The 27,377-nt window shown below is 48.8% G+C and overlaps 1 protein-coding gene across 11 annotated transcripts in view; it reads left to right on the forward strand.

Annotated features, from left to right (window-relative positions):
• Positions 1-387: 387 nt before the first annotated feature.
• NRXN3 (neurexin 3) overlaps positions 388-27,377 on the forward strand; it is a 1,564,009-nt gene continuing 1,537,019 nt past the window's right edge. For all 11 annotated transcript variants that reach the window (XR_012379101.1, XM_073895668.1, XM_073895661.1 and 8 more), the window contains exon 1: positions 388-674. The gene's annotated coding sequence lies outside the window, so the exon portion shown is untranslated. The remainder of the gene's footprint in view (positions 675-27,377) is intronic.

Genomic DNA, 27,377 nt, shown 5'->3' on the forward strand with positions numbered 1-27,377 from the left:
ACTTCTAGGTCAGGCTCCTCTCCACTTCCTGGCTGCAATGAGACACATGTATCTTCAGCATGTGGCTTAGTCTACGGAAGCTGTAAATGAGGATTTTGTCTTTATTTCAATGCCCGCCCCGGTTCTGGTAAAGAACCTTCCTCAGGCTGGGGTCGGGGGAGAACTGAGCTCCTGACCCTGCCTCTTAGTCATAGGGGGCTGCACAGTGCCCCTCCCTGACGATATCTTCTCAGCTGTTTGCAAAACAGTCAGGGAAGAGGTGAAGCCCTGAGCCAGGCAGCCTGGCTGTCTCTTTAAATGCCGGGGTCTGTGTGGGAGAGGGAGGGGCCGGCTCTGGAGTGCGTGAAATTCCTGGGCTCCCCGGCAGTCTCAGGCTCCGAGCTCAGCCCTACACATCTCCTCTTCCATGCAACTCCTTGAGAGGGAGAGGCGAGCGTGTCCTCCCCTCTCTCGCAGCTGCCAGCTTCTCGAGCCACCGCGGACCTGCTTTTCACACCTCCGCCACCCCCCTCCCTTCTTCCCCGCCACTCCCTCCCAGAGAGACAGAGAGAAAAGGAAGAGAGAGAAAGATTCTGGAATTTGAACCTTCCCAAAGAGGAAACATACCCAGCAAAGTCAGTTGATTAAGCATCAAACAAACAAACAGATCCCAAATCTTCTGTTCAACTGGAAAGGTAAGGTTTGGGGGGAAAGGAAGGCAGGCAGGGTGTGAAACAACTCAAGGTTCTTGTTCGTTCTGGGAAGAGGTTGCTCCTGAGAGGGTAGAAGTTTTCAGTTGGGAGCGACCAACCTAGATTTTTTTTTTGGATGCTGGATCCGAGAGCCTCGGCTGACCATGGGAATGGCTTTTCAACTGCCTTTCTTTTCCTTCAGTTGCTCCTGGAAGTTGAGTCCTCTCGCTCCAGATGTTGGAAAAGTCAGAGAATGTTTTAGGTTTTTTAATCTTTTTTTTTTTTTTTTAAGTCTTTCTCCTATTAGCTTGGATTATTAGTCTGAAAGGATGTATGCCCATCACTTCATTTTGGGCAGATAGTTTTTTGGCATTTTGTAGCTACTTTCCCTCTAATTATCTTTTTTTTCTGGGGGAAAGGACTGGTTCAAATGAGAAAGAGAAGAGACACTCTGAGGATCATAAGACAAAATTGAATTGAGACAGGGATTTCCCTAGCTGTTGAGGAATTGAGGTGTGTGTGTGTGTGTGTGTATGTGTGTGTGTAAGTAAGATTTTTTTTTTTTTTAGGAAGGGGTGTGAAGCGGTGGTTCTCGAGTCTGAAGATTCAGTTTGGACTCCTGCTATCTTCTTGTGAAGGTGGGCATAATCAGAGAAGGTGAAAAGGGAGTGTGTGTGTGCGCGCGTGTGTGCGTGCGCGTGTGTGCGCTCCTGTTTGGATCTGTTACAAGGGAATCTTCCTCCTCTGCCTTCCATTTGTTTGTATTAATGATTTAGTAGCAGGCTTGCCTGAAAACTTCCACTCTGTGTAAGCACTGTGGGTTTTGCAAGCTCTCAGTGACCTTAAAGGCTGGTTCGATGTATTTTTTTTTTCGAGGCATTGTGTTGTACCCAGAGTTTTGGCTCTTTCCCTCTCTCTTTTTTAACCATGAAACTTAACTGCTTTAGAAACATCATCCTGATGACAAGGGAAAAAATAATCTATCTTCCCCCCACCCCCATCCCTTCCTAGGCCAGTGATGTAATACCAACCTATGGGCTTGGCTGCTTTGCAGGTGACTTCCCCTGTGATTACTTGTTAAAAAAAATAAATTTCTTCCACCTCCATTAAATGCCTTCTCTTTTGATCTAGATGTAGAAATAGCATCATGTAGTGAGAAAATTATATTTTTGCTAACTCTTATTGGGCTTTAGGTAAGGTAGGATTCTTTCCCCCTGATCATTATTTTTAATTTTTTTTTTTAAATGCAAAGGTCAGAGATCATTGAGAGCTAGGCTAGGATGGAGCGAGACACAGTCACACCACCTAGGAGAAGTGGGAGAGTAGGAGCTGACCTCTCCCTGCTTCCTCCGGTCACTCCCGCTTGGGGAGAGAGTTTCCTTTTACCAGACCGATCCACCTCAACATTCTTAATTCTTTCTCTGCCCTGGGTCCTGTGGTTGGCCCTGGGAGCAAGAGGGGCACTCCTTGTCACACCTGGAGGACAGTGTAGTTTCAGGGGTCAGATGACCGTTTGCCTTTGTGATGAAGGTTCCAATGGAAATTTGAACTCCCAGCGCACTGGGTGACTCTGTGCCTGGGATAGTCTATCTGGGGGCACCTGGAGGTTAGGTCTGGCGAACCTGAAGAACTAGCCCTTTATGAATTTGCTGTTGTGGAGTAGAGCCTCCTTCATCATTCAAGGGCTTCTGCATCGCCTTTCGAGTTAAAATGGTCCCGCTGGTTATGATGGGCAAGTTTACCTAAGGGCTACTGGGTACGTGGCGGAGGGATGGAGGGGAGAGAGACATAACAAAGCTGGTATTTTTTTTTTAATCTTCTAGCTTAATCTGCCTGTGTGATATTGGGGCAAATGATATTTCAGACGGGTGCTGGTTGTGCAGAGATATTCCTATTGTTTGATTTTTTTTTTTTTTTTTTTTTTTTTTTTTTTTGGTTGGGGAGTGGAGAGCAAGGGCTCTTGGCCCATTTTCTGCAGCCTGGGGTTCATCCTGCGAACCAGTCTTCCTTCTGGAAGAGGGGGAAAAGGCTGGACGCTGGAAGTTCGCTATTAAAGTGAGCAACAGGGCTGGGTTAATATATATATTTTTTTAAAACAACCGGACTGTGCGAATGCCCTTTTCTGGAGCTTTCCGGACCTTTCTAGTGAAATAATGATTTAAAAAATTTGCTTCTTAAGACGACGGGGCCAGAAATCAAAGGGATTCTAGATTTTGAGAGACAACTACCTCTTTGCTTCTCTGGTAGCTCCCTGCTAATATATATTGGGGGTTTGACGGGGGTCTGGCCTCTTTTTTTGGTTAATTTCTTTTTAATGCTGCATTTCTACTGAATATGTTGATGATTTGCTGCTTATATAAGGGAAAGAATGTATTGAGGTGGATTGATGCTTGGGGTTTTGAGATCGGCTACTGAGATTGGGTGGCGGTTGATGTGTTTGTCGATGTGCATGGTAGGAAGGTCTTTTCTTTTGGGTGGTGGGAGACAAGGGGACGGTTGGGAAATGGTAGATGAGATGCTATAGCGAATGGGGACATGAGGGGAGACGGAGGTGAGGTCGGAAGTCAACGGTTTGCAGAATTTCTGTCCTGCATCCCCCTTTCTCTCGCTCCTTGGGAAAAAAAAATCCATTATCTCTAAAAACACATTATTCTTCAATTGGCCTTTTAGAGAGAAAAAGAGAGGGAGGGGAGGGGTTAATTCGGTAAGGGGGCTTGGTTGTAATTAGCCCTCACTGCTGCAAAACTGAGATAGAGAAATCCACCCGCACCAGCTTTGGGGGCACAGAGAGGCAGCGGGAGATGGGGGACAGGTTGTCAGTCTTAGATGAACAGTGAAGCAGTGGGCTTGGCGTTTGGGTATTGTGTGCGTTTGTGTCTCAGGTGCTCGTGCAGTGTCTTCCACCCCACCACCAATTTCCCCCCATCCTCCCCCAATTCTACCATGCTCTTGCCTTCCATTGCCACGCACCGCTCTCCCCTACCCCATAGCCCCCTCCCCCTTTCCTCTAGCCCTTTCCATCTCCATGAGAAAATTCTGATTCTGATGGCTCTGCGGCTCTTTTTTCTTTTCTTTTCTTTCTTTCTTCCTTTTTTTTTTTTTTTTTTTTTTTTTTTGCAACACAACAGTGGTGCGATGGCCTTTCCTACATGCCACACGGATGCAGCCTTCTGATAGGAGGGCTAAGTCGGCACATCTACACACGCACTTGCACAAGCTCTTGCACACACACACTCTCGCATGGACACAGGCGACCAAGGACTTGATTTCCTTTGGTTTCATTCCCCTCCGTAGCTCTCCCCGCCCCTACCTCCACCATGGCTCCTTTCCACCCATCTTCATACGGGCAATGCAGTAACGCTATCCACGTCTTCTCCCCACACCGCTCTCTTCTTTCTCCTCGCCATTATTCTCTCTCGAAAGCTGTGGTGTGTCGCAGTTCATGGGATTAGCATGTTGGAGAGTCTTTGGGGGAGGGGACTTCTTGAGAAGGGGATTGGAGTGGGGGTAGATGACATTAATGGTGTTTTTTTTTTTGCCAAATAAGCACCCAGTGATAATGATCCAATTTAACCATCCGTGTAATATGCGTTTGCGGCACATGGGAGGAAGGTTACAGGGAAAGCGGAGCCTGGACTGGGTTACCTCTGGGGAGATTTGCTGCCTGGACAGTAGAGACAGACACTACCCCCACACCCACACATATGCATGCTCTCTCACACACGCCACCACACACAGCTCTGCTCAGTGGGCTGTGTCAAGCCAGAGGGCACTGCAGAATGTCCCCGAGTTGTCGTCGTTCCTTGCGAGGATGGAATGATGTCTTTGTCCTACCCCGCTCTCGCTCTGATGTCCGATGTTGTCTGGTCTTGGTGGTCTTTGTGTTGCCTTTTGGGAGGGGGCTGGAGGGGTGTTTGTGTTCTGTCAAACACCGGTGTGCCTCCAGTTGGACCACATGGGAGGGTAAATACCATGTGTGCGGGTCACGCAGGAGGCTGCCTGCCTGTTTGTGCCGCGGGAGTGCGATTGTTGGCTGTGGTCGTGCGTGGGGCTCTGGAGAGGTGCGGGGGTGCCAGGGAAGGGAAGCTGACTTCCCCTTGGGGAGGGGAGGGCAAAAAGCGGGGGTGTTCAGACAGAGGGCATTGGAGTGTTCAGGGTAGCTGAGAAGGGGGTGGAGGGGGAGAAACCGCTCGGGTCTCCGGCGGAAGCGTCGCATGAGGTCCCCGCGTCCCCAGCCCAGCCTGTGGGCGGGGGTGCTCGTGGATGACTGGTGGGCGGGTGCAGACTGAAGGGGGAGAGGTGGGCGAAATTGAGGGTTTCCCCTGCCACCTCCCGAGCCCCAGGCAGAGCTGGCAGGATGGCCCTGCCCTCCCAGCACTGGCCACCCTTGGGCAGCTGGGCCTTGGTGGAGGCTACAGCCCCCGAGGAGCTGAGATCGCCCAGGGCTGGGAAAGCAGCCGAGCGCTAGTGCTCCAGTGCTCAGGGCTCAGCTGCCTTCACTACCAGACGCCATTTTCCGTCTCCTTTGGCTAAAGGTGTGTCCCTCTTTAGGCAATTATAAAGGAAATTGGCAAACATTTTGCCTGAAAGAAAAAAAAATCCCCAGAGCAAAATGCTGATTGTCCTCTGTTTCTGACGTCCCTCTCCCTTCCCGGGGCTGACCTTGATGAGTTAGGGACGAAGGGTTACGTCATTGCCAGAGAAAGGGGAGAAGTAGGGAGGAGGATGCCTCAGGGGCAAGTTTTTGTGCCAAACACGGGGGAAGAGAATATTCTTGGGATTCCCCCCCCTTCTCCTTACAAGACCCTTATGTGTGGGTGGGGGACTTGCAGAAGTCGAAGTGTCCCTTCCAAAGCTTGCCTCTTAGAAATACACCTGCTTGGTACGTTAGTCCGCCCGCTGTGAATCAGGTCTGGTCTCCCCCAGGCATGCACCTGCAGGGGTAGATGGCTGAGCGGCAGCTCTGATCCTTGAGGTCCAGCCCCGGTTGCTCTGCAGTTGGCTAAGTGAGGCCCTGCAGCTGGGCCAGCCACAGGTGGCAGGCCTGGGCTCCAGCAGGGACTCTGCGTGGGGCTGCTCCCAGCCTCTTCCTGCAGGCCCCTGTGCAAATGATAGCTGCTCAGAGATGACTATCCTGACTGGCTTTCTAAAATAGCCCTCTGACCCCACCACTGGCCACTTTCCAGCCTGTTATCCTGCCTTTAATTCCAACCAGCTAATCACTACTTAAAACTATGTTATGTATTGAAGGGTTAAGGTGATCTTGTCTCCTCTATATTGCAAGCTCCAGGAGCTCAGGGACTTTGTTTTTGTTCATTACAGCGTTCCCAGTGCCTAGGACGCTTCCAGCCACATAGTAGGTGCTCAACAAATATTTGTTGATTGGAGGAAAGAACCATAGGGGTTTGGTGTTGGGGTTCTCTTTTCTTCTCTAGCCTCTGAGACCTGTCTTCTGGGAAAGTTGAACTTTGTCTCTGGCTGTCTTATCCCTCCCTGTAAGTCCCAGATCTGCTGGAGGGATTGGAAAGTGTGAAACTTTCTGATTGAGAAAGGTCTCCACGCCTGTCTCAGAGGCACTCTGCCTCCTTCACGATCCCTGTAATGTTAGTCATTACCATCATAGTGGTACTGGTAATAGTAGTGATATAGCTGCCATTTTGGAGGATCTTAATATATTTCAACTTCTGCACGAAGATGGGTTTTTTTTGGTAAACATTCATTTTCTCATTTAATTCTCCAAACAGCGCAATGCAGTATATTCTTATTATCTGCCTTGAACAGAGGAGGAGATTGAGGCTTAGACTTACACAAAGTAAACTAATAAAGTGGCAGATCAAGGATTTGAACTCAGATCTGTCTTTTTCCAGAGCCCAAGTTCATGACCCTTGTGTTATACTGTTAGAGGTAAAAGGGAGATGAGCCATCATTTCATTCAGTGCCCTCAAATACAGATGAGAAAACTGAGGTGTAGCGAGATTAAGTGGCTTGTCCAAAGTCATATGGCAAATCTGGCCCAGAGACAAAGCCAGAATCCAGGTTTCCGGGCTGCCCAGGTAGTGCTCTTTCCACAGCATCATGCTGCCTTGTGGGATGTGTGTCCTTTCTCAAAGGGTATTGTGCCGGTGGCTGCCTGAGGGCCCCTCGCAGTTCTCCTCCTTCCTCCGTCAGAGGAGTGGGTCTTGGTGACGTGGGTGGGGTAGGTGTGCCTTTACAGAGGGCAGACTTGACTCTGGCAGAGTAGAGGGAGACTGGAGGAAGACTGGTGGCCTATACTCCAAGGTCATTGGAGTCCCTGAGTGCTGGTCAGGGTCATCCCCTGAATGTGCTGGAGGAAGAGACCACAGGGGCATGCTCTGGGTTTTCAATCCCATGTAGCCCTGCCCATTAAGATTACTCTTAGATGTAGCAAGCGTTCCATTCAGAAGTCCAAGCAGCTGGTCTCTGGGTCCTGATAGCCTTGAGAGCTTGTGTGCTTCTCCTAGACTGGCTTAGCCATTGTTTCTTAAGAAAGGGAGGCATGGGCTCAGACCTTAGCCTCAGTGTGTTTCATTTCTGTGTCCAGAGGCTGGCTGGGGAGCATGAGGTCATGAATTGTGGGTGAAGGGCCCCTGCCAAGTCCCTCTGCTCTCCCCTAGGATTGGCCTTGACCTTGAATTGGGGAGGGGTTAGACATCCTAGACAATTGTGTGTGTGTGTGTGTGTGTGTGTGTGTGTGTGTGTGTGTTGAGGGGATCAGGGCAGTGGGGGAACAGAGGCCAGAATAAAGTAGATTCTGAGAGCCAGGGAAGACTTACCTTGTGCCAGGACCTGGGACAGGGCATGAAGCTCTTTCCGTACGACCTTGAGATGGGGTGACCAGATGCCCCGGTTTGCAGAGACAGTTCCCATCTAGGCCTTTGTCATAGTGTACCTATTAACTCTCAAAAGTGGCCTGGTTTGGATGATAAAATATAGAGTCATCTTTCTTTGAAATGGCATCACCCACTTTCTGTTCATGGGTACAGGGAGGAAAGGAGAATGCAAGAGGGGGAAATCCAGTTCTAGGGAGGAAGGTGACTGGGAGTTAGAGCCTTTCCCCAGAGATACTTCCACTTTTCCCCATTTTTCAAGGATGAAGACCTGAATCTTTTGACTAGTTTTACTGTCAACATCACCATTACTACTAACCTCACTAGTCTTACTACACTACCACTAGCCAACATTTGAGTCTAACCATGCACCAGATACTGTGCTAAGCCCCTGACATGCGTGATCTACCTTATGAGGTAGGTGATATTATCATTTCCGTATTATAACACCACCCCCCCTCTGCCAGCCCTGGCCTATAGAGGTTAAATAATGTGTCCAAGGTCCTGCAGGTAGGAACAGCAATGGTCATGATTCAGACTCAATGGGGCTGGCTCTGAAGCCTCTGGTCTTAACTACTGTGTCACACCACCTCTGTGGGTCTGTCCTTCAGTTCCCCAAGCCTGGGAACATGATTTTTTTTTTTAAGATTTTATTTATTTATTTGAGAGAGAGAATGAGAGATAGAGAGCACGCGAGGGAAGAGGGTCAGAGGGAGAAGCAGACTCCCTGCTGAGCAGGGAGCCCGATGTGGGACTCAATCCCGGGACTCCAGGATCATGACCCGAGCCGAAGGCAGTCGCTTAACCAACTGAGCCACCCAGGCGCCCCTGGGAACATGATTCTGAGAGCTGACCCACTTGCCGGGCAGTCTGACCCACAACTCTGGGACATGCTGAAGATGTTGCTGCCAGTCTGAGGCACTTTAGGCTTGGGGAGAGGACACTGCTGGCCTTGCAACCATGGTCTTTTTGATGGCACTTGGAAACTCTATTCCCCGTGGTGTTTGTTACCTTCTTCCTTGTTTCAGGCACCTTGTCATATAAAGGAGTTTAGGTTGTTTGGGATGGTAGTGAGTTGGCAGAAGGCAGAGAACCTGCAATGTATTTACCTCTGCTTTATTCCATGGCCCTGAACCTTGATGAGCCCACACCCCTCATGGACCTCCATGGGAAAGTCTGGCGAATGGACTGTCATCTAGCACCTGCTGTTAGCAAAGCATGGTGTTCTGCCATATTTCCTTTAGATAGGTGGTATTCTCATTTGTCTGACAAGGAAACTAATGGGGTTAAATAGCTTGTCTAAGATCGGACAGTGAGAACGAACAGACCTTGCGTCTGACTCTAGGATTCATACTGTTTCTGAGAACCTACACTGCTTCCCACCCTGAACCCTGGAGGAGAGGGGGCAGCAGTTAGAACATCTAAAATGGGGACTAGAGGAGGGGAGGTCTTCAGATCAGCTCTTGAGGCCGAGGGCTGGATGGGGCATCCAGGGCTCATCATCCTAGTCAGTCAGGGCAAGACAGCTGCTGACCCTGCAGTTGGATGAGTGCTGGATCTGGTCAGGAGAGCAGGGGGGAGGTGGCTTGTCCACAACTTCATAGGTAGAGGCTGGGGGCATCCAGAAGAAGGTGCCTCTTTCCCACGTGGAATAGTGATATGTGTACTGACACCAAATCCCACCTCTCCCCTCTGTGTCCATGTCATCAGGTCAAGGATAAGTAGGGATGAGTGGTCTCACTGCCTAGAGCCAGGGAGGGGAATGAAGGCGTGACACAGAGCGAAGAATATGGATTCTGTAGGCTGGAGGACTCCATGGAGAAAGGAAGAACTTTTTCTTGGTTCAGAGGGAGGGAAGAGAAGAGCTCTTTTCTGACTGAGGGGATGGTCTGAGTCCCCCAAGCTGAGCTGCATTAGCTTCATTGCAGTCCCATTGAAGACTGTGTTTATTTTTCCAATAATGTGTTAATTAAACATCGATTTCCGGGTGGAGGAAAGGGAATTGGATTGCTAGAGCTAAATGGAGTGAGGAGGATGGGGAGGTGGTAAGAGGGGCCCCAGGCTGGAGTCAGCATTCTGCAGCATTGCCCCAGTGGGGTGGAGGGGAGCTGGGGCTGCCTCTTCCCCTGGCTCCAGATTTGGAATTCCCATCTCCCCATGAGCCTTCAGGAGGCATCTTTTCTATCCACGGGCCGCCAGAGCAGATAGAGAGTACTCTTTGCCGAACTTCAGTTCAAGGAGGAAAACGGATGATTCTTCACCTTCCCCGGCCTCTTCGCTTTGTTGAGTTGCCCTGTGCCCGGCCTCGTGTTGGCACTCTGCATAGCGCAGCTCACCAGTTCTTTCAATAAACATGGGGTTAGTGCTTTTATGCCCCCACTTTGGAGATGAGGAAACTGAGTCTCAGGCAAGTTAAGTGGCAAATTCAAGAGCAAAGAACTGGCAAAGCATGGCAAGGAAGGGGGCCCCAGAGGAGAAGAAAATATCTGAGGTTGGCAGAACAGCTGCCAAGGGTCCAAGCTCCCGTAAAGGAAAAAAGGAGAAAAGAGTGAAATATCTGATAGGCAACAAACAGGACCATTTGATACTTTATCATTGGCTCAGACGGATCGAGCCATCATCATGTGCCAGCAGCCGCATCAAGTGCCTTGCACATAGGTTGTGAGGCAGCGATGACGAAGTGTCAGGGAATGTTATTCCCATTTTATGGACGAAGAAAGTGAGGCTTGGCGAGATGAACTTGTGTGCAGTTGCAGATTGGTGAATGGTGCTGAGTTAAAAGCTGAGGTCCCACTTTAGTAAAGAGGACTCTGGGAACCTTTGCAGCTGTGCTCCGTTGCCTTGTACACACCAAGGACACAGTACCTGCTCAGCAAATCACCTGTAACTTCTGGGATATAAACAGGTGGGGCCTTTAGGATGGATGCTCTGACCAGATCATGAGCCCCAGAAATATCCAGGGTCTTGCCATGGGACCCCCACCATCCCTTCCTTTCTCAGCCAGTGGCAGCTCAGGCCGAGCGTCTGGTGGGGTGGAAGCTGTTCCGGGGTGCTGGTGGTGCTTGGAACCTGCACGGTGAGCTGGGTGGTGAGGGTTAAGTTAGAGCAGTGGTTCTCAAACTTTGCTGCATATTGGAATCACCATATTAAATCCCAAACCTATGTTGCGCCTCATACGAATTAAATCAGAATAGTTAGGGGTAAGACCCTGGCATCAGTATATTTTAAAGCTGCCTGGGTGATTCCATCAGGCTTGCAAATCAGTGGTTCAGAACGGTCTCTGCTACAAAGCGGGTGTTGGCAGGTGTTTCCAGAGTTATGTTGCAACTGCGGAAGTAATCGATTATACACACCCAGGACCCGGTGGGGGCAGGGCTGACTGTGATCGGTTTCCTTCTCATTTAGAATAGCATCTTTCAGACTTTGGTGTGTGTCAAAACGTCTGGGGAGCTCTTACAAAATGCATATTCTCAGGCCCACTGCACATCGGAGTTAGGTCTGGGGGGCCCAGGAATCTGCATTAAAAGCAAGTACTTTCTGTGGCCGGGTGAAGGCGTGACATACAGGGCCAGCCTCAGAGCCCCCTGTGTTCCATGCCAGTGCTTGTGAAGCCCTCTCTCTTTGGAGGGCAAATAGGTGAGCACAGGGTCTGCTGCGGTTGCCTGTTGCTCGGTGAGACTTGGCCTTTGTTGCTCACGACTGGCTGTCCACTACTCACATGGGAAGGCTTGTCACCTCGCTGGGATCCCCGCTACCCAGTGCAGAGCTGTGTTTAGTGCCCTGGGTGCAGCGGCCCCGAGGGAGGAGAGGATGATCTCAACCTGGAAATTCAGCAGGCTCCCTCCTCAGGTTTTAAAAAAATCAGAGTAAATCTCTGCACAACTTGAGTGTTTGGAAGTCTGTCAGCAGCAACCATCCTGAGCCTTCTCCGGGGATTGGTGAAACAGCTTCTCTGGGGCTCATTTTAAACTTTTCTTCCAAAGCTGTCAAAAAATAGAGAATAGTCAGAGACTCTTAAAGCTGGAAGGGACCTTGGTGTTCATCCATGCCAACACTAATATTCTATTCATCTATTCAAGCATTTATTCATCCAACAGATATTTATTAAACACCTACTGTATCCAGGCACTGTACCAGGTGCTGGGAATACAGCCACAATCAAGAGAGACACTTGGCTGATCCCTGATGGGGCTTACACTTGGGTGGAGGGGCAAGTATTAAACAACAGCAAGAAATATATAATTATTAATTATGATGAGCGCTCTGAAGGAAAAGTAGGGGGGGCTCTGAGAATTATGGAGCCTTAAGTAGAATGATGGCATGGAGGAAATGAGAGCTAACATTGAGTGCTCACTATAGATAGACCCTATTGTAAGCACATCACTTGTATCCCCTCACTTAATCTTTACACTTAGTCTTGGAAGAGGGATACTGTTATTATCGTTGTCTTGTTGCAGATGAAGAAACTGAGGCACAGAGAAGTGCCCAGGCTGGAAAGACAACTGAGGTCTGCCTGCTGCCCCCCCCCCCCCATCGCCGAACATCCCCCCTCAGAGTGAGAAGAACTGGTACTTGTTCTGAGAGCTGAAGGATGAGGTGGGGGTAAGGAAAAACCAGAAAAGTTAAGAAAATGCTGATAATTCTGGCCATGTATGGAGCTCTAGATGCCAAGCTTCGTGCAAAATGCTTGACCAATGTTATGTCACTGAATACCCACAACAAAGACAAGTAGGAATTCTTATCCCCTTTCTGCAGGTGAAGACACCAAAGCTTTGAGAGGTTAAGTTTACAGAAGGTGCACCCTCTGCAGTCGGCCCTGTCTGGGCTGCTTGGATCTCACCTGTTGGGCGGTGCTAATCACAAAGAGCGGCTGACAGGAGCGATTCCCCCAGAGCCCCCAGGCCTGCTTGCTCTGGGTCAGGGAGAACCTGGGTGAGCAAAGGACCTCTCTGGGGCATGGCTGCCCCTCTGTGTCATGAGCAGTCTTTTCTTCCCTCTGGCAAGAGCCACCAGGCCGGCCTTCTAGGTCTGTTGGCCCACAAGCCCGTAGGGAATGCTTACCTTCTGACTCCGTCTCCCCCACCTTTCAGCCCCACCTGTTGCTAATTAGTGAGATGCTGGTCACCTGCATTTCCCCTGTCCTCCTCTGTCCGGTGCCTCTTTGAGCACCCACCACGTGTTCATCTGAGGTCTCCTCTGCCCTTGCCTTGTGGGGTCCTCTGGCCCACCCTCAGCTGATCTGCACTGAGCAGATGTGAGTAGAGGCAGGAAGAAGTATAGGGACTCAGGTCACGGACTTGGTCTAGAGTCACGAGGGAGAGGCAGGAAGATGTGCGAAGAGAAAAGAGATGCATTCCTAAGGCACTGGTAAAATATTAAATTCCTCTAAAGTTTGCCAGGACATGGGAATTCATTTCTTCAACCTCCTTTCTGACCTGACCAACAGGTGAGCGAATCTGTACATGCAGACGAGTGCCCCATGAGACAGAGGCCTCTCTGTGCCCTGCTCTGTGTCTCTTCTGGGGTTGACAGGGTGGTTCTGGCATGGGGGGAACGTCAGAAGTGGGCAGTCTAGCTTCTCATCTGCTTTTCTCTGGGTCTTGGAGTGGTGGGGGCTGCCTTAGTCCTGGGCTCTGACTCTGATGAGGCTAACACTTGAAGCCCCTCCCCAGATTCCTGGAATTGAGACAGAAACGAGAAGGCAGGGAAACTTTCTCAGAGAAGGGGTGGGTTGTGTGGGAGGTAAGAAGGTTGGCTAGTGGGTTGTGGAGTTTGGATGACAGTCACACTCTCTTTTTTCATGTGTGTGTGTGTGTGTGTTTTACATTCAACTCCTTATAAAAGTGACTTAATTATTTTCTTATTACAGAATGACGTATGTTTGTTATAGAACATTTAGAAAATAACAAAAACAAAAATAAAAAAAATCACCTGTAAGTACCCCCTCCAGAAATAATTAGTGGGAAAATTTTGATATCTGTCTTTCTGGCCTAATTTCTAAGCATCTACAATCCAGGGTGTGCTATTTTGTTTCTAAAGTTCAGTCGCTCATTTAATAAGCACTAATTGAGTGCCCACTCTGTGCTAGGCATCAACATCACATTTTGGAAGCTCTCACACTAGCTTTGATTTTTCACTTAAAGATGTAGCATGAGCACTTTTCACAGCAGCCTCTCATGCCGTTGAGCTTCCAGATTTAGATTTTGGGTGTAATGAGGCAGTTGGCAAATTTTGGCATCTTAGTTCTTATGTCTTAAGGAAGAATTGTTAAGCCTCTCTCTCTTTGGTACCTAAGGCAGGCACCATGTTAGACCCCTTGGGAGAAAATGTGTCCCTTCACCCAGGAAATAAGGAAGGGACAGAAGAAGATTTGAAGGGTGGCAAAAACCCTAGCCCTTATTTAGTCTGGGATTTCTCCCAATGGGGGGTTTGGAAAGGAGATATTCCATTCTCCTAAACAGAACCCTAGCAGCCCAGAGAGTGGGTGGAACCTTAGCACATGGCTGGTTCACCTTCTTCATTGTAGAGAGGGGGGCCAGGAGCAGTGAAGTGACTTGCCCAAGGACACAGAGGTGGTTAATGATAGAGCTGAGGCTGGACCTTGGGGAGCTAAGCTAGGGAGAGTTGCATGACAGTGGTTGAGGGCGGATTTGATAGGACTGGTACAGAGGGAGCCCATGCGGGCTGGATAGAGAGACTCCAATGAACTTGCTTGAGTTTGGATACTGTGTATAAAGGAGGTTTGCAATACAGGTCTGATTTGATGATCCTTTACTGATCTCCTACCCCATTCCTGTCCACAGTGTACCCCGTGTTCTCCTCTCTCATATGCATATCTGAGGTTCTGTGGAGGCTTGGGAGGTAGGGAGTGAGAGAGGAATGCTGTCTGGAAGGCCAGCATTACTCACAGACCAAGCTGGGGGGTGCAGGCTTCCACAAGCTCAATTTTGCAAATGTCTGCTGGGTACTTCCTTTGCCTGGGGAGGGGGTGGGTTATCATGTCTGGTGCTAGGGACACAGAAGAGGGTAATGGTTGACATTTTCTGGTGAAGGACAATATGAATGTATGTAATCACAGCACAAGGCCTAGATCTGGACTAGAAGGAACCATGTGGGTTTTCATGGAGGAGAGGATTACTCCCTGCCAGGGAAGGGAGTGTGAGGAAGGTTTCACCGACAAGGTGGAATTTAAAGTAGATGGAGAGGAAGGACTGAGGATGACAGGCCAAGGAAACCATGTAAGGAAAGGAAAGGAAAGAAAATGAATTCATCCTCAGTAGACAGGAGATGGATCTTTTATAGCAGATAGGTAGAGGGCTAAGTGAGAGATGGGGCTGGAGAGGTATGTTCTGGCTCATTTTTGAAGAACCTGGAATAGTAAGTATTTCAGTTAGGGCAGTCTCTTAACAATTGATTGGGAATCCCAACTCAATTTGGCTTAATATGGAGGGAACTCTGGGGGATGGAGTTTATGCAACTCAAGGTTTAGAGAATGGACCTCAGCTGTGGTGCACTCTAGGGGTGCCCAATTTTGCTGGGGCCTCAGGCTGACTCTGCCCATGGCAGTAAAACAGCTCTGTGGCTCTAAAGCTCATGTGGGCACACCTCACCCTTGAAAGCTAGAAAGAACCTCTCTTCCCCTAGCCATTGAACAAAAGTCTTGGGCTTCCTTTTGGTTGGACCAACTTAGGGCACATGCTCCTCTCTGAACCAGTTGTAACAGGATGGCCTTAAAACCAGGTAGAGGTGGCCCACCCCAAACTATGTGGCTGCTTCACCATGAGTGGGGGCTGGAGTGGATGCTGGTAGCTGCGGGATAGTAGACAAAGTCATTAGGACTTTAGTGTGTGTGTCCAGGGGAGCATGGGACATATTAGAGCAGAAGAGTGGCTTGTTGACTTTTGTAGTAGGAGCAGAACTCTAGAGGTGGGATGGAGAAGTCACTGGATTTGGCGGAATTAGGAGCAAGGAGGACACTGCCTGGCTGACATGGCTCTACTGTCTCAGCAGAAGCTACCAAGCTGGATCATTGAGCCCAGTCCAGAATTTGGTCCATGTGGGTGTCTGTGACTCATCCTGGCACACGGGCAGGGAGGAGGAAAGGCAGGGCAAGGGGGTAACTACAAAGGGCCAAGCCAATCTTCAGCTGTCAACATTGTTCTCCTGCGGTTTTTGTCATTCTTCAAAGAAAAGAGGCTAAGAGTATTTTAGGGAAGCCTGAGGGTTGGTGCTTCTTGCAAAATACTTCTGAAGGGTCTTGTGGTTTCCCAGGCAGAGCCTGAGGTGCAGGAACCCAAGTTCATGCTTTTTGGATTTGAGATTTTTATTCCTTTTGCAGTGTGTACGTGCGCAGCTCCTCCAGGGTCAGCTTTGATTGATAGGTGCCTTGGCAACATCATCATTTCCTCAGGGATCTGATAGCTTCAGAATTGCTTTGCTGGTTTCTGATCATACTTAGCTGGCCCTTGCTGGGCCATTACATGCTCTGGACTGTGTTTGGAGAATTAATTTGCTTTATGCCTCAAAGTCAATAGGATGCTTTTTGTTTCTGTTCCCTGAAATGAAGGCAGAAGTTTTATTAGGGGATCCCGCCTGAGCTGGCAAAAAGGGGGCTCTTCTGCCTTTGTGATTTTTCCTCCTGTGTGTGAATCTGTTTGGGTAGCTGGAAATTGAGCTAGAGCAGTGGGGCAGGGATAGAGGGGAGGGGCCTGGGATGTGGTGCTCTCAGGTCTCAGGATTGTTCAACAACTCTGAGCTGATTTTTGGGTGAACTGTAGACTTGGGGCAAAAGAGCCGTGTTTGAATATTAGCTTTGTCGTTCATAGCCATGTGGCATTGGCTTAAACTTGGCTTTTAAGTTTCAGAGAACAGCTATGGAGGACCTACCATGTTCCAGGCTTCCTCATGGCAGTGAGAATAGACCTCTAAGTCACTGGGGGGCTGCTTCATGCATGCAGTGTGCCTGAGCTACTCCTGTACTATTCAGATCCTCCTGATATGGCCTACAAGGCAGGTAGCAGTGTCTTCACTTTATAGATGAGAAAGATAAAAGCTCAGAGAGGTCAGTAGTTTGACTTGAAAGCCTGCAATGCTCTGGTTATCAAGATGTGGAGGAAAAGCTTGAGTTTTGGGATCACACATGCAGACTTGGGGTAGCTCCCTGCTGCTTATTTACTAGTCAAGTGGATCCCTCACCCACCTGAGCCCAAGTGACCTTATCTTATTAGAGGTAATGACATAATCTTTGTTGTTGGGGGATGGCTCAGAATCGAGTGACTTGTCCGAGGTCATCTTGTAGTTGGTATTAAGGATTAAAACCCAAGTGGTCTGATGCCACATCTATGTTGATTCATCCATGCTCTGTTCCCCTTTCTATACCACTTTGGTTCTGCCTGGTCTCCAGCAGCCAAAGCCATGATACTAATGATGGTGGTAATTTTTATTTTGCGTTGGTCAGATTCTGCTAATAGCAAGCTTCTCCATCTGGTGACGGATGGGACTGGCAAGGAGATTTTCTTTCTGTTTTCCTCCCTCCTAATACCTTGATCTGAGTTTTCTTAGGAGCAGGAGTTGAAGAAATGAGATCAGGGCTAAGTGGAAAGGTGAGCTGTTAGGATCTCAGGGTTTTGGGGATGGGGTAGGTTGAGGCAGGAGGTGAGAGAAGTCATCAGATGGCTGAGTGGAACATGACAGAGTATTTTACGTGTCCTATGGAGGAAGGGGAGTCCCCAAGTGGAGTGGGGACCTTGGGTTCACTGTGTGCTCTTAGGAGTTTTCTAAATGAGCACATAGGGAGTAACCATGTGCCATGTGACTGTCCTGCTCACACCTCTGGAAGGTTGGTATTGTTACCCTCATATTGGAGATGGAGGGACAAGATGGAAGGATCAAATTGCTGATGGCTTCCTAAGACCATAAGTAGCAGAACAGGATTCAAAAAGGGACTGCTGGATCCGAGGCTTTTTCCACTGCAGGGTATCAGTGCTTAAGAAAAATTTGCCTTTCTGTGTATTTCACAGACTCTTAAAAGATTCTTGTCTAACTCCCACCTTCTGTTAGTTGAGGAAATGGAGGCTTAACAGTCAAACGATTTGACCAGGCTCCCCCAGAGGGAGGAGCCACCTGCAGTTAAGGTCACAGGCTTTCCAGGCCTCACCTTTACCTCCCACATGTGGAGCAGACAGCTGCAGTCCTGCCCAGGGAGGGGCCTGGCAGAAACTGATGGGGCAGTGAGACTACAGTGCTGAAGGCTCGTGTTTAGAGCTTGATTTCAGGTCCTTGGAGACTTGGGGGCAGGTCAAGAGATAAAGGCTGAAGCCCATGTGCAAGAGCTAGACGTCACGTTGGGGCCTGGATGCCATGGATGCTTAGGCAAGGAGAACAATTACAGATCTCGTAAGGAGGTGGGGCTCAGCTTACTGAATGGGGCAGGTATGGGCTGCCATGTTCATTGAATTGGCCCCCTGGTGATTGTGATCTGGATTTCTTAGGTCTGAATCCTGGGCTCTGGCGTCAGACTGACCCCGGTTTGAGTGCAGGTGAATCTGTTCTGTGTGTATAAACTTTGGGCAAGTGACTACCCCCTCTCAGAGTCTCAGATTTGCCCTTTACAAAACAGGATAAAGTCAGACCCACCCCATAGATGGGTTTGGAATATTAAACGAAGAGTTGTAGGTACACTACCTAGTTGAGTGCTCTCGGAATTCTAGGTCTGGCCTGACCCTCTCCCTTCAACTCACATTTGAATTTCCCCCTGCTTGGCCATCATCTCTGCCTGCTGTCAAATACTAATTCAACTCAAACTTCCTGTGCTTTAATATCCTTCAGTTTTATCTTCTGCCCCACCCAGTCTTCCTGTTTGAGAAGTAGGCAACTCCCTCCTCCCAGTGCTCACACCCAACACACTTTGGATTGTTGTTGACTCCTTTCTTGCTCTCATGTCTCAGGTCCAAGCTATCAGTAAAGCCTGTAGGCTCTCCCTTAAAAATGGACCTAGAAAAGGACCATATTTCTTACACATGTAAAACTGCTGCCACAGACTCTTGCCTGGGTTATTACGGTGTCCTCCTGTCTTTACTTCTTCACTCGGGACTCCGTGCGTTTTTTTTCCCTCCACACAGCAGGCTGGAACGATCCTCTAAAATGAAAGTCAAATTATGTCCCTCTGTTCAAAACTCTCCAGTGACTTCCCATGCCACTCAGAGTACGCCGAAGTGGAGAGTCCCAAGGATGACTGCAAAGCCCCACCAGATCTGGTCCCAGCGCCTGTCCACCCTTTCCTCCTTTCATTCTCTTTGCTCATGCTGCCTTTTGAACTTGCTAAGCCCAGTCCAACATCCACGTCTTTGTCCTGGCCGCTTCCTCAGCCGTTTCCATTCCCCAGCCGTTTCCATTCCCCAGGTCTCTGCACGAATGACCCTCTTTGAGTAAGCCCTCCCAACTACCCTTCCAGAATAGCACATCCTTCTGAGCCCTCGATCCCCCGACTTAATTTTCCTAGCACCTTACATCATCTGACGTATTACATGCGTGTTCATTTTGCATATTGTCTGTCTGCCTGAATAGGACCTCATCACCCCGAGGGCTGACTGGGACTCTGTTTTGTTCACACATGACACCTCACATGGGGTGAGCACTCCGTGAACGTCTGCTGGATGGATGAATGCCCCTGTCCCAGCTTCCATAATTCAGGTGCCTTGTTACATTGGGTCGTTTCTGCCTCGTCCTTGAGGACAGAATGAGAATGTATCATCTTCCTTCATTCTCCTTCATGAACTACCTTCTAGAGACAAGGGGACTTTTTGAAATAGCTTTACATTTTTTCTCATTTTAAAAAAGGAATACATGTGCCGTGTACATGGGGGAAAAAAGAAAAGAGAGAGAAACCCCAAATTCAGTAAAATAAATACAGAAAGAAGAACATGAGGATCACCTGCAGTCCCACCTCCCAGAAGGAACCACTATTACTGTCGTGATGCCCACCCCTCTGGCTTTCCCCTAAGTCACAGCTTTTCTTTCTTGGGGAGAGGGATGAATTGGGAGGGGCATTCTACAAATGAAGGGTATTATTAAGAGAGCTGGTGGCAAAATGGCAGTGAAAACCGTGGAAAGGGTGTGACTAGGAATTGGAAGAAATTTGGCTTCCATAGTGACTCTCTTTTCTATATTAAGTGGGTTTGTTTCTAACAGATAAGGGTCGCATACAGGGAAGATGGAGATGCCTCAGGAAAGGTACAAGGGAAATTCATGTTCCCTTTGTTTTGCTTATTTTTCAAAGCTTCTACTTGGATGGAGCATTCTTGAAGGCTGTGGGAGCTTTGTTTCAGTGCAAGCAAACTCGTAACTAGTGTGGTGTGTGGGGCTGAGTTGGGAGGCTGGGAACTGACTGCAGTGGAAGAATTCCTTAGCCTGTGCTGGGAGTTTAACATACAATAGTTAAGGACGCCTGGATGGCTCAGTCAGTTAAGGGTCTGCCTTCAGCTCAGGTCATGATCCCAGGGTCCTGGCATCTAGTCCCTCATCAGGCTCCCTGCTCAGTAAGGAGTCTGCTTCTCCCTCTGCTCTGCCCCTCCCCCTGCTCATGCTCTCTCTCTCTCTCTCTCTCAAATAAATAAATAAAATCTTTATTAAAAAAACATGTAACAGTTAATGTGTTTAATTCTCATGGCAGTCTTGTGTGGTAGGCATTGTGAGCTGTATTTTACAGAAAGCAGAGGGTACAGAGGTCAAGGGGTACACCCTTGGGAGTGCTGTATGATTTGAACCCAGGGTGCCTGACTCCAGAGGCTATGTTCATAAACTCCATGAGACATACTTCCAGAGCAGTCAGACTGGAGGGGCAGGTGGGCCAATGTGGAAGTACCTTCAACGAAGCTGAGGGAGAGGCTGGGACTTTCCATGGGAGGACCCCTCGTGGGGACTCCCCACGCCCCAGATTTGGTCTATCACATGGCCAGATGGGCTGTGAGAGCCTGGTTCTGTGTCTTTGCCTGGGAGGTCAACTCCCAGACATGTCCAGGTACTGTTGGAAGTTTGGAGATGGTGCCACCAGGGTGAAATAATGAGGAAAATCTGGAAATAGGCATGGTCGGGAAACCAGACAGCCACCCACTCACATCACTCTTCCCAGTTTAGGACTTTTGTTGTAAGTGACTCCCTGCAGATGGATGTGGAGTTCCAGAAATTGGGGTGAGCACGGGTATTAAACCATTCCTTCTCCTCTTTGAGCTGTGTGCAAGCTCTGAGTATCTGACCCTGGTGATGGGGATAGGATGGGAGGGTGGGGTGGCAGAGAGGATTGTCTTTTGTGTTCATGAAAACCATGCCAGCTGGGCCAGTGGACTGAGGAGCAGACTTATATTCCTCTATTCTTATGGGGGTGGTGCCATGTGGCCCCAGCAGAGGGGTCTGAGTTCTAGCCCTGCTCCCTTCTGCTGCCTGAGCAAGGGGTATGTATGGGTATGTGTGTGCAGGAGTGCAGGGTATGTGTTGTTTGGAAATTGTTATCCTGTCTGAGGGTAGGAGATGGCTTCTGGGAATTAATGTTGCTCAGATGTTAAACTGATACTTACACTTATGTCTTATCCACAGAGTGAGGAGATGCCCGTGGTTTCATTGTCATTCCTGAGTCTTGAGACCTGAGTGGGAAGGAGGGCAAGAGGCATTCTGAACTCTGATGGTGGTATGGGGTTTCAGGTGGGGTGCTTGTGTATGCTTTAGCTGGGTGGGAAGTACTGAACTCACCATTGCCCTGCAAAAATAGCTTGTCTCTTAGTTCTGTTTCTCAGGGAAAAGGAAGTCCTCTTGGATTCCAGTCATTGAACAGATCTTTATTGAGCACCTGCTGGGTCCAGACACTGTGTGAGATGCTGGAGATGGAGTAGGGGCAGGGGTGTGGGTGACCGCTGGCAGAGTTGAGGCATATTCTGGTGGTCCCCTTGACTGGAGTTGATGATGACTTGGATATGGGGTAAGGGAGAGAGGAGTGTGGAGAATGACTCCCAGGGTGCTGATGTGAGTAGCCATCAGAAGCTTGGCACAAGAACTCCTCTTCCAGGGAGGGTGGCATGTTTCCAGATTGCTGGGGCCAGATTTCACATATTTCAGACAGGGGAGGGGTACAAGGGGCCCTGAGAGGTGTCAGCCAGTGAGTCTGAACATGTGCTTTTTTTCTCTCCCTTACAAGAAATTGCCACTTACCAGTACTTCCTGATTTCTTCCCAATCTTCCCAGTGCCTCCTACCTTCCTGAGCCCCTACCTCTATATGGAATAAGAACATGGGGAGGGGAAATTGACTTACAGAACATTTACCAAGCTAAGAGAAACTTCAGAAAGCCTGTTCAGCTTGGGACCCAGCAAGACCTAACAGTCCAGGTCTGATTCTGATAAAGTCGATATCATTGTCACAGATGACTCCAGCTGAAAATCTTCTTTCAAACAATTATGGAATTATGGAATATTAGTGCTAAAATGAAACTTTGGAGCTGGTCTAATTTAACCCCCATCCCCTATTCTAGGGATATATAAACTGAGGCTCAAAGAGGTTAAGGCTTGCATAAAGTCACAGAGCAGGTTGCTATGGCTGAACATGGGGACATAATATTGCTTAAGTAACTGTAAAGTTAGGGAGAGGAGGCTGGAAAAGCACCAGAGAAAGGGATCCCTGAGAGTCAAGGCAGTGCCATTTAGGAAAGGTAGGCTAGCCCAGGAGTCTGCTGGAGTGGAGGATAATGCCCCTGTCTGTAAACAGAACTGGCTCTCTCACCAAGAAGCTTGGGTATCAAGAGAAAGCGGGACTGAAGGGGTCAAGATTACAGCTGAACTGGCTAGAAGACAGAGTTCTTCTGGTTATCTGTGAACCTTCCTTGGAAAGTCCTCTCTCTAGGCACTGGAGCCGTTATTCTGCCATGGCTTGAGGGCCACCTTCTTTGTGTCTTTTCCTGCCTCACCCAACCTATTCTGCTAGAGTTGGTATCATAGTGCCTATTTTCTGTGGCTGGCTGTTGGGCTAATTCTCCCTCTCTGACTCTGGACTTTGACCCACATGGACTAGAGCGTGGGAGATAATGCCAACCGGGTTTGGGGCAGGAGCATGATGTGAGATCCACATCAATCCACTCCCTCCACATGGTAAGGGTTTTCTGGGTGCAATGGGCTGAGTGCAGTGGTTGAAAACCACAGATAAATCCCATTGTGGTCTTACTCTGGCATTTTGATAGGAAGTGTGGTGTTTGAGTGTAGAGAACTTCAGAGTTTTTCTTTGACATTTAAGATGAAAGTTCATATCAGGGCTGTGAATTCTGGTTGGTATCTAGAGTTTCGGTTCAGCCCGTTGGGCAAGAGCCCACTGGGGAGATGGAGCCTTGACAGCCACCTGGGTGAGGCTCTTGACCTCTGATGTGCTGCTTCTCTGAGCTCCAGGGCAGCTGTGGCTCAGTGGCTCAGAATGGGGATGCCTAGAATGCCTAGAGTGTGTGGACAAGGTGAGATCATTGCCACCATTGCCCCTTGTTGGTCAGGGCCTAACTTGGGATAGTCTATCTGCATCTGGCAGGAGATGGGAGGTTAGACTCATTTACCATGTTGATGGGGGAACCTCTGGCAGAGTAGGAGAGCCACCCAAGCTGGGTGGGTTAAAAGGAGGCACATATCAGCATGAGCAGAGGGACTCTAGAGATGGAAGACTAAGTAGAGGGGGCAACAGTCTCCTGGATGCTCCAGCATCCTGAGTTGCTCAGTTCCCATCCTGGTCAGTGCCTGACTGGGCCTGTATTTCAGTCTTGAGTTCTCTCAGGGGCCCAGCCTGAATCTATGCCCTGGCTGGAGCTGACCCCTTGGCACTGATTTGAGTGCCATTTGTCTTTGTGTCTGATCTGCAATGTGTGCAGATGCAGAAGTGGCTCAATTGATGACCTGTCTTCCGGAGCACTTAGACATTCCTGGGAGGCTCGGTTGCCTAGACATGCAGAGGTGTTAAAGAAGCGCTTGGTGGAGATCTGCATGGGGAAGTTAATTATGACTGTCCCCCTACCTCTCTCTCTCTCTCTCTCTCTCTCTCTCTCTCTCTCTCTCTCTTTTTTCCCCGATCTGGTAACCTTAGCTCAATTTAAGTAAGTTTTAAATCTCAAGCTGAGATAACGGTTAATGACTGTAGTTCTTGAAAAATTAGTTCCTAGGGAAAGCAAGGAAAATCAACACAAAGAGACTATTGTGAACCAGGACTCTGCTAGGCATTTTCATTGTGTTATTTATTTGTTTCCTCACAGTGATTGTAGAGGGTGTTCATTCATTCATTCATTCATTCGGTGTTTGTTGAGCACCTAGCATGTGCAGGGTAGCATTCTAAACTCTGGTGGTACATTGGAGTCCAGGACAGACCAGGTTTCTGCTCTCATAGAGCTGAGAATCTAGTGAGAAGTATGGCAGACAATAAACACATAAAAATTAGACAATTTCAGACAGAAGTGACTTCCAGGAAGGATATAAAATAAAGCAAAGGGCAGGTGAGTGACTTTGGAGAGGTGCAGGGAAAGCCATCTGGGGAGACAACATCTGACCTAAGACCTGATGAACCATGGCAGAGCTGAGTAGGGGCTGCCCTATAGGAAACAGCAAGTGCAGGCATCCTGGGTGGGAGTGAACTTGGCCAGAATGAAGAGAGACAGTTTCACTTCCTCTGTTTTCCAGATGAGGAAACTGAACCTCAGAACCCAGCTTGGCCATTATCACCCAGCTTCCTGGAGTAGATCTTTTCAGTCCAAATCCAAGGTCTTTCCACTATAACCAGCTGTCATCAATAAACTGCTACTGTGCTCATTTGTAACAAGTCCTTTTCATGCATCATCTTATTCCATCCTTGTAAACTACCGTTAGTCCTACTTGACAGATGGGGAAACTGAGACTCAGGTCAGTTCAGTAACTCATACAGGGTCATGAAGCTAAAAACCGGAGGTAGGATTCAAACTTGGGTCCAAAGGACTGACTGCAGTATTTTGTCACCACAACATGGGGTAGTAGAGTTGATGCCTGTGGGATGAGGGAAATGTCCTCCATTTCTAGAGATGAAACAACACACCAGGGAGTTTGGTGCCTTTTGCGTGTTGCCAAGCCAGGAAGGATAGGGTAAGGACCCACACTTAGGCCTGCTGGTCTCCTCCAGCTCTAAATCCTGCTTTTATCCATGTCTGATGGCCATGAGGGGCTGATTGCCACTGGTTGACATAGAGGACACATTGCCAGTCTTAGGTATGGGCTCCTTGAAAGGTGAATCATCTGAAATAGACACTGAACTCCTGTTAGGAGTTAGGAATTTTGTGAAGCCCTGTGAAAGAACAAAATGAAGGGAGATATTTGGTTCATCTCTGTTATGGGAAATAATCACCCAAAGGTGCCAGAAATGCTTGACCCCATCCCCCTTCCCATTGTGCTGGGGAGAAAAGACGAATTAGACACGTTCTTGCCCTAAAGGATCTCACAGTCTGGTTGAGAAGGAAGAGCAATAAATATGACCATAATGTGTTGTAGGAGGACTTATTTATTAAGTCATTATCCATTGTGTTTCTGTGCAGGCCAGGTACTGTAGTAGGTGCAGGGGGTGCAGTGGTGAAAAGGGCCAACAAGGTCCCTTCTTGAATGGAGCTTGCGTTTAGGGGGTGGAGGAAGGAAAGTGAGCATAGAAGTATTGAAAAATCTGAGTACAAACTGGGATAAAGCTATGAAGGAGGGGTGTAGGGATCTGTCCAAAATAATGGGGGGGCTCCTCTTGGTCGAGCGTGTTAGAGAAGGCTTCCTTATGGCAGAAATGCTTTGAACTCATGCATGGGTTGGAAGGCTCCAGTGGAGGCAGGCTTAGGTTATCAGAAGAGCACTAAGGAGGTCACCTAGCCCAACTTGGGAGTGTAGATCAGGCTTCCTGTAGGTGGTGACAGTCCCCTGGTCTCGAAGGAATCTGCCAAGGGAAGGGGTAGCTGAGATTCCAGGCTGGAAGCTGTGTCATGGGCAATGGAAGCAGTGTGTCAGGCAGACACACGTTTTGGCACCACTCTGTGCGATCTCCTTAGGAGACCTTTCTGCCTGCCCACCGGAAGCTGCAGGGTGAGAGTTTGCTTATGTCTTGAATGTCTGTTCTCCAGCTCCTTCCTCTGAACTCTGCCCATGGCTCTGAGAGTGCCAAGTTAAGCATATAAATCCAGTGGACCTCAGCCCTGCCCAGCGGTCTGTTCACTCAGTGGCATGCATGCATAATCAATACAGGAGGCTGCCACTGCTTTTAGCTGGGGTGCTGGAGAAGACCTTCCGTGTTCAGTGTTCAACCACATGCTGGCATTTATTCTCTCCTCCCCTCTCCTCTCCCCCACCTCTTCGCTTCTTCTGGCTTCCATCTAACTCTGAGGCTCTGTGGCAGGATTTTGCAGGTGGGCCACGGTTCCTGTGACTGCCCCAAACCCTCATGCCCCGCAGCTGGAGAGGTGCTTGGCTGTTTAGCTCAACCACATGCTGAGCCTTTCACTCTGCTTTTCATGGCACTACTGCGGCGTCTGACCCCAAGACTTGCTGGAGAGGCTGGCAAGTATCCAAGTATCCAAAGTATCCAAGTATCTAAGTATCCAAGTATCCAAGAATCCAAAGTATCCAAATATCCAAGTATCCAAAGTATCCAAGTGTCCAAGTATCCAAGTATCTATCCAAGTATCCAAGTATCTATCTAAGTATCCAAAGTATCCAAGTATATCCAAGTATCCAAGTGTCCAAAGTATCCAAGTATCCAAAGTATCCAAAGTATCCAAGTATACAGACTTGCTGGACAGGCTGGCAAGAGAGGGTGTGGGCTCCCTTATTTCCTTCCTGGTTGGATATTTACTGGGAGGGGGGCAGTCTTTCGTGCCCCTCTTGGTGAAAGGAGCTGTGTTGGCCCTGACACCTCCCTTCTTGGAGTGTCCGTGACCAAGCATTATCCCTTTGAAACACTATTGTGGTCATTTTCTTCTTCGGTTTTTAAAATTATTTATTTATTTATTAGAGAGAGAGAGAGAGAGAGAGAGAGAGCAAGAGCAAGAAGAAGAGACAGAGGGAGAAGGAGAAGCAGACTCCCCACTGAGCAGGAAGCCTGACGTGGGACTCGATCCCAGGACTCTGGGATCATGACCTGAGCCGAGGGCAGACGCTTAACGAACTGAGCCACCCAGGGGCCCTGGGGTCATTTTCTTTTTAATCCCTCCTGTCTTGCCTTAGATCGGGGAGGACAAAAGATGGCTTCTAAATATCTCCAATGTGTGGAGATGTGTTTGTCTTGTCTGATACTTTCCTAATGTCCATTCCAGAACATTGATTGCTACCTATGTATTTTAAGAAAGCTTGAGCCATTATATAGCTCCTCCAACCCAGAGCAAGGGACATTTGAAAATATTTTCAGTTGATGAGAATATGACTCTGTGCCACTTTGGGAAATTCCTGGGACCAGGCTCTACTCTTCACACTTGTCCTTTGGCTGTGGTTTGCTGGTCCCAGTCTAAGGTCTTGGCACAGCTCTGGATAGGGAAGTGCTCTGCTGGGCTGGCTTCTGCCTGGCACCTGAGTGTGGTTTTCTTCTTTTCTTCCCCACTGCTCAACCATACACTCCTCTAAGAGAAGCTGTCCTTCCCATCACCCCTGCTAAGTGGACAGGGGCCCTGCTTTGTATCTTGTGACCTGCCCACCCCACATCCCATAGCCATGGCGTATTATGTCAGGGCTCAGCACCCATGGCTAGCCAGCCATGTCCTGTCCTATAGTCTAGAGCTTAAAAAAGATGAGTTGGGCTGATGGTTCTTTGGAATTGTCTGAGCTGGTGGTGGCAGCTCCTGAGCTCAAAGACTGTGA

This window comes from Callorhinus ursinus, unplaced genomic scaffold, assembly GCF_003265705.2.
Source record: "Callorhinus ursinus isolate GAN/ISIS: 27379988/994484 unplaced genomic scaffold, GSC_fseal_2.0 scaffold8, whole genome shotgun sequence".
Classification (NCBI taxonomy): Eukaryota; Metazoa; Chordata; class Mammalia; order Carnivora; family Otariidae; genus Callorhinus; species Callorhinus ursinus.